The sequence below is a fragment of the Macaca mulatta genome, chromosome 9, assembly GCF_049350105.2.
Source record: "Macaca mulatta isolate MMU2019108-1 chromosome 9, T2T-MMU8v2.0, whole genome shotgun sequence".
Lineage (NCBI taxonomy): Eukaryota > Metazoa > Chordata > Mammalia > Primates > Cercopithecidae > Macaca > Macaca mulatta.
Genome location: NC_133414.1, coordinates 21,881,987 through 21,888,065, shown reverse-complemented (window position 1 = coordinate 21,888,065; position 6,079 = coordinate 21,881,987). Strand labels below are relative to the sequence as shown.

Below are 6,079 nucleotides of genomic sequence, written 5' to 3'. Positions count from 1 at the left end.
GGACAAAAGCCTTGTGTGCAGGAAATTTTGGATGATACTTGGAGAAATATTATACGCACATAAACTAAACTGAATTGTTTTCACAAGTGTTGCAAAGTTTTATATCATAAAAGGTGTTTTTTACTACACGTACTTCAATTTCACAGCAAGAGTGATGGAGAACATCTAAACAGAAGAGAGCATTCATGCAAGATATCTAACTCCTTCATATAATAATGCAAACAGTTCAAAATGATTGCACTATGGTTATATCTAAGGCTTTCTGCAACAACAAGGTGATGGTTATAGAAGCATGGTCCCTGGTATGAACATCTAGAAAGCAGCCACTCCCTTCTATCTGTGTTCGCTTTTTGCATTTCTTTCTTCATTTTTCTTAATCAAGTCTCTGTTGTCATTGCTGCTTTGCAAAACTGGTAAAAACAAAATTGTAATCATTGAACACAGCACTCTGGCAATCAAGACATTTAAAGCCTTCAATATTCTGGGGTGAACAAAACATGGTGTGACATTTAGAGCTCTGATTAGCTAACAAGGTTGTCACAAATTTTCCTGGCTTGAAGACTGTCACAACTGTCCTCATCAAGTCATCATAGGAGGTATGACATACGTTTCTTTTAAAACTAACGTAAGAAAATTCTGGTTCTGGAGTGATATGAATAGTCCAATAAGTTCTATCTTATTTCATTCCATTCCTCGGCTCCCCCAAGAGTTGAACAGTGTGGCATCAATGACAGGATCCGGTATCAAGTCATGAATTTCATTCTAGAGAGTGACGTCATCTACAGTGACACCATCTTTCTTGCAGAACTGGTTCATAACTGCTGCGTCAAGCACTCTCATCAGAATTTCCAGGGTTTAATCTGTCCGACTAATTACCCCACTCCCTGGGAAACTCAGTACATATAAGTACCAGCATCACAATTCATACATCTCATACAACATGCTGCTCCATTTGGGAAAATTGCCTTGAGAATCTCTGTTCCTTCCTGGAAATTCTGGCATCCTTGGTTAAGAAGCTTCATGAAATTCTTACGCGAATAAAATAAGTTTTGAATTGAGTCAAACCCATTGTCATGTCTAGCAAGCTTCAACATGGGAACCAGTGCTTGCGGAAAGAGGGTAGTTCCACATGTCTGCAAAATGAGACGTCTCTTGGAGACAAACAGGCTACTCTCACTGAGTACGTAAGCTTCCTATTTCTCAGTTTTTGTCAGGCTTAGGATTGAACATTGCACATTTATCAAATGTATTCAGTTGATGCAAAAGTAATCACAGTTCCTGCCATTACTTTTCATACTTTTAAAATGACTTACATTATTTTTAATACGACTCACTCAGATCTTGGGGTAGTGCAAAGATCCCCAGATCCTTGGGAGCAGCAAACTTCCAGCAGCTTCTTGTCCCCTTGGAAAAAATGTCTACTTTCATCACCATGAGAAAAGTGAACAACCAACAACTCAGAAAATTGTTTAAATTAGACCTTTTCTCTCACAACTGCCACCACTACTGCAGACTGTTCCAGCTGTGTTACTAAATTCAGGTTGCTTTTATTTTCATGCTATAATTTTATATTAACTGCTTAAAAAAAAATCTGGCAAGTTATAGTGACTCATGCCTGTAATCCAAACACTTTGGGAGGCCAAGTAGGGAGGATCACTTGAGGCCAGGAGTTTAAGACCAGCTTGGGCAACATAGCAAGACCCTGTCTCTATAAAACATTTTTTTAAATAAAAATTAGTCAGACATGGTGGCACATGCCTGTAGTCCTAGCTTCTCAGGAGGCTGAGACAGGACGATCGCTTGAGCTCAATAGTTGGAGGCTGCAGTGAGTTCTGATCATGCTACTGTACCTCCAGCCTGGGCAACTGAGCAAGACCCCATCTCTAAAAACATATATATATATATGTACACAAATAAAATAGATAAAGACTAACAAAATTTTCCCAGCTCTGTGTGTGTGTGTGTGTGAGCGAAAGTTGAATGTAAGTCTGTTGGAAATAGAAGCAGATATAGTTCAGTCTCTTGTAGTCCATTGTATCCTCATTAGAGAGAGAAGAATGAGTGCTAGCTAATGTCACCAGCCATGCTGTGTAAGCCTGCAGTTTCTAATTGTACATTACTGTCAGATAGTGTGTGATGTACTTTCTATGAAGGTTTTGTATTCAGCAACCTTGCTAAACATTCTTATTTCTAGTGGCTCATAGATTCTCTTGGATGTCTCCATAAGTGTTCCCAAAAATGTGGTCTCTTGATGAGTGGCATCAGGATCATCTGAGAAACTGTTCAAAATGCAAATTACAGGCTCAACCTGGCCCACCGAAACAGAAACTACAGATGTGATTACATTAAGAAACATGAGATGGGCAGATTATCCTGGCTTTTCTCTCTTTTTTTTTTTTTTTCCTTTTTTTGAGATGGAGTCTCACTCTGTCACCCAGGCTGGAGTGCAGTGGAGCAATCTCAGCTCACTGCAACCTCCACCTCCCGGGTTCAAGTGATTCTCCTGCCTCAGCCTCCAGAGTAGCTGGGATTACAGGCACCTGCCACCATGCCCGGTTAATTTTTGCATTTTTAGTAGAGACGGGGTTTCACCATATTGGCCAGGCTGGTCTCAAACTCCTGACCTTTAGATCCACCCACCTTTGGCCTCCCAAAGTGCTGGGATTACAGTCATGAGCCACCGCGCCTGGCTCTGGCTTATCTTTTTAAGCTCAAATAATCAAATAAGTTTTTTAAATCAGAGAAGCTTTCCAGGCTGTGATTAAAGGATATGAATATAGAGAAATATAAGGAAAGATACAGGTGGTCATGCTTAGACTAGGAAGCAGATTCTCCTGTAAAGTCTCTAGAAAGAGACGAAATGCTCCCAATACTCAGATTTTAGTCCAGGGACATGGATGTCAGGCTTCTATAAAACTGTAAGATAATAAATTTGTGTTGTTTTAAGTCACTTAGTTGGTAGTAATTTGTCACAGCAGAAATAGAAAACCAATACAATTTATATTTAGTAAAATTCACCCTTTTCGCCTGTTTTTACAGAGTTTGACAAATGCACGCAGCTACATAATCACTACTACACTCAAGATAGAGAAGATTTCCATCACTCTAAACTATCCCTTTATGGCACTTTGCAGTTAAACTTGTCCCCACCAACTCCTGGCAATCCTTGACTTACTTTCTGTTACTAGTTTTGCATTTTCCAGAATATCATATAAATGAAATCAAAGAGCATGTAGCCCCTTGTGAATGGCTTTTTAAAAAAAATTAGATGAGTCTCGCTCTAATGCCCAGGTGATCGTAGCTCACTGCAGCCATGTACTCCTGGGCTCAAGCAATCCTCCCGCCTCAGCCTTTGAAGTAACTGGAACTACAGGTGTTACCCACCGTGCCTGGCTAAGTGTGTGTGTGTGTGTCTGTGTGTGTGTGGCGGGGGAACAGGGTCTTACTGTGTCGCCCAGCCAGGTCTTGAACTCCTGGACTTAAGCAATCCCCTTACCTCAGTCTCCCAGCATGCTGGGATTATACATGTAAGCCACCATGCCCAACCTTCAATGGCTCTTTTTACACCTAGCATCATCGTTTTTTTGCGTGTTGTCAGTAGCTTGTGCCTTTTCATGGCTGGGTAGGATTCCATTGTAGTAATGCACCACAGTATCTTATCTGTTCAACAATTGACAGACATTTGAGTGTTTCCAGTATTGAATACTGCCTTTTTTCAGGTTTGGTGAAGCCAACAGATCAGGAGACAACTGCCATCGGGAAGGTACTTTGTTATTCACAGTTTCCAAGAGAAGGGGTCATGCCATGGTAGGCAGGACCACACAGGGAAGCACCTGGGTCAGTCAGGAGGGAGAAGCAGAGAGGAGAGGGCAGAGGCACAGTCTTGATTGTAGTTTCCACAGAAAGGAATGAGAAAGACAGGCCAAACAGCTGAGCAGGTTTAGGATTGGAGTGAAGAATTTCAGCAGGCTCTAGGCTGCAGGGCTGGTCTCTCTTTGCCTTGGTATCTGGCTTTGGGTTGATTTAGGGCAGTGGAGTAGTATCCCAGGATGAATTGTTTGCCGTCTCTAGGGATTAGCTAACCCAGGAAGGGAAGGTCACTCCCTGAATACATAAATTCCCAAGATAGCGAAGCATCATAGAATATAGACAAATTTAAAAACATGATTACTGTAAGTATTATTAATAAAGTTGCTATAAACATTGCATATAGCTTTTTTGTGGGTACATGCTTTTATTTCTCTTGGATAAATATCATGCAACTGATGACTCATATGGTAAGTGTGTGTTTAACTTATAAGGAGCTGCCTAACTCTTTTTCAAAGTGGCTGTACCATACACGTGGACATAGAGAGTGGAAACGTAGACACTGGAGACTCCAAAAGGTGGGAAGAGGGGGAAGGTTGAAAAATTACCTGCTGTGTACAACGTTCATTATTTGGGTGATGGTTACACTAAAAGCCCAGATTTGACCACTATGCAATATGTCCATGTCATAAAAACGTACTTGTATTCCCTAAGTCTATAAAAGTAAAATGTTTTAAGAAAGGCTGGGCGCGGTGGCTCATGCCTGCAATCCCAGCACTTTGGAAGGCCGAGGCGGGTGAATCACGAAGTCAGGAGATCGAGACCATCCTGGCCAACATGGTGAAATCTTGTCTCTACTAAAAATACAGAAAAATTAGCTGGGTGTGGTAGCGCACGCCTGTAGTCCCAGCTACTTGGGAGGCTGAGGCAGGAGAAGCGCTTGAACCCAGGAGGTGGAGGTTGCAGTAAGCCAAGATCGCATCACTGCACTCCAGTCTGGTAACAGAGAGAGATTCTGTCTCAAAATTAAATTAAAATTAAAAATAAGACAAAGTAGCTATACCATTTTGTGTTACCACCAACCATGACAGTTTTTCCTCATTCATGCTGGCACTTGGTATTACCTTTTTTTTCCTTTAGTTCTAGTCATTCAAGAACTGTATTGACTGTAGTCCCAGCTGCTCAGGAGGTTGAGGTGGGAGGATCTCTTGAGCCTGAGAGGTGGAGGTGGATGAGCCAAGATCACGCCACTGCACTCCAATCTAGGCAGCAGAGTAGACCTTGTCTCAAAAAAAAAATTTTGATATATCATTGTGGTTTTAATTTGCAAGCATCTTTTCATGAGCTTATTTGCCATTTGCATATTTTTTCACTTAAATCTGTTCAAACATTTTATGTATTTTTTAATTAGCTTGTTTTGTTATTATTAAATTATATTCCTTGATATAGTCTGGATACAATATCTTTATCAGCTATACATTGCAAATATTTTTGTTTTTTACAATTATTAATGAATGCCAAGTTTTATTAAGTGCCTTTTTAATCCTTTTTAAATTATGCATTTTTTCTTTAATCTGTTATTGTGGCTAATCATATACAAATTTTCTAAATTTTAACTACCTTAAATTCCTGGAATAAATGTCAATCGATAGTGCTAGTTTAATACTTTGTCACATTTATTCACTAATATGTTCTTTCACATTTTATAATACTCATAGATAATCTACAATTATCTTTTTTCTTCCAGTCTTTGTGCATTTTTGATATCAGTGTCATTCTAGTCAGATTATGCAAACTGGTTAATTTCTCCTTATCTTAATTTTCTGAAATAGATTTTATAAGAGTAGCTGCCTCTCACGTAATCAAACACATCAGGTCACAAGTCAGCTCCCTTTATTATTATTATTACTTTTTCAGTCCTGCAGACTGATCTCTGGGAATGTTCATTATTTTTCTCCAGTCTGGATTGGGATTGGGTGCACCCTTGGCCTTCTGCACAGCTTTTAGTTCAACAGCATCCTGGGAATTCTTTTCACTTTTTTCTGCGTTGTGTACTCTGTTCATAAGATCTACTCTCTCTCTCTCTCTTTCTCTCTCTCTCTCTCTTTATCTCCCTCTCTCTCTTTCTTTTTACTGTCGTTTTGGTGGAACATATCTTCCCAAAACCTGAAAAATGGTCCATAGGGAATACACTGCCCCTGAGAATGTGCATGTCTGAAAATGTCTAGCCTATACTTACACTTTTAATTATTTGACTGGAAGTAGAATTCTA

General features: G+C 39.9%; 1 pseudogene; it reads right to left on the bottom strand.

The window, feature by feature from the left end:
- Positions 1-373: 373 nt before the first annotated feature.
- Positions 374-5,871, bottom strand: LOC100426117 (S-adenosylmethionine decarboxylase proenzyme 2 pseudogene; annotated as a pseudogene).
- Between the last annotated feature and the right edge of the window lie 208 nt (positions 5,872-6,079).